This window comes from Alexandromys fortis, unplaced genomic scaffold (assembly GCF_014885135.2).
Source record: "Alexandromys fortis isolate MF-2015 unplaced genomic scaffold, M_Fortis_MF-2015_v1.1 scaffold_301, whole genome shotgun sequence".
In the NCBI taxonomy this organism is placed as follows: Eukaryota; Metazoa; Chordata; class Mammalia; order Rodentia; family Cricetidae; genus Alexandromys; species Alexandromys fortis.
The window spans coordinates 1,074,386-1,075,813 of record NW_026068170.1 but is presented as its reverse complement, the minus strand read 5'-3'; positions in this window follow the sequence as shown (position 1 = coordinate 1,075,813).

Sequence of the window (1,428 nt, the reverse complement as noted above, 5' to 3'; positions counted from 1 at the left end):
TTAGTTCCTGGGCTCCCTTACCTAGAACATAGTAACACTGTGAAACAGATATAATCTCTTTTGTTCAGTAGCCAAGTAACTTGAACACTTTAAGTACATGCATAATCTGCTGAAAAAAATTATTCCAAATTTATGAATCTCTAATACATCAAGTTGATTATATTTCTGATCACAATGTCTGAAAACCAATTTCTAAGTAGATGAGATGTATCACAATGAGTATTTGTTTCAAATTATAACAAAATATAATTTTTATATCTGAATGTTAATGGATTCATATTATATATAATCCTCTGTATATAGGAATAAACATAAACTAGCTCTTCTAAAAATACTTTTTGGGTTTTCCTGAGCCAGAAATACTGTAATTAAACTCTCTTTATTTCTGTTTATTCTTGTTATGCTATGGAACATTACTTTGGGTCTGAGACTCTTAGCTGAACCTAATTATGACCCAAGGAAGAATCAAATGTATTTTCGATTCCTACCGTCTACCATAAATTTGGCATAAGCGATCACATCAGAACTTAGCTCAGCTAATGAGTCTCTGTTAGTGCCATATGTGAGCTCACAAAGCTGGGGGAAACTAGAAATTCAGCGTCCTGACACCCAGCCATGGTCACGGTCTTCTACACACACACACACACACACACACACACACACACACACACACACACTGATAACTTATGAGGTCTTGTAGACACTGGGGCTCTTTATAAAAACCGGGGACATTTTTCTGTCCACTGAGAAGTACCTTGATAGACTTGCTCCTTCTCATGAGATAGTGGAGCTAGAACTGAATAAGAAGACAGGGAGAGCCTTTTTTTTTTTAACAGGAAAAAAGAAAGGGTAGAATGGCCCTGGATAAAAAAGACTTAGGTTCCCATGATGCCCAGGGCCCAGGCCCTGAACTTCACCTATAGGTTTTTTTCCTTCTCCAGGTTTCTGAAGACGTGACTTTTGCACTCACAAGTGATGGAGACCAGAAAGCCCAGGGATAATGAGGTAGTTTTGTAATGAATGACAACACTAGTTCGTTTTAATAACTCAATATCAGCCAGGACCTTGCTTTGAAGAACCAAGCAAAGTTCCAAGCTGAAATGAGGTAGATACACTTGGTCCGCATTTATAGAATTGAACTGAGAAGTGACAGACAGATTGTGTCTTTCTCTAGGAAACTCAAATTTTCTGGTATCAAGCTGACCTAAAATGAACTGTGTCTCTATTATCTAGAGAAGATGGATTTGAGTCCTGTTCTCTATGCACCAAAGAAGAAGAAATGATTGCCCTGAAGAGTGAGCGCAGAGTGCATGCTGACAGTCGAGTGCTGATGTGACAGGGACAGCTCTTTAGAAGGTCCCAATGAATCTATTCCTAGTGCTTTCATACTTAATGTCCCCTGGTCAAACTTCAGTGGCTCCCAATTGC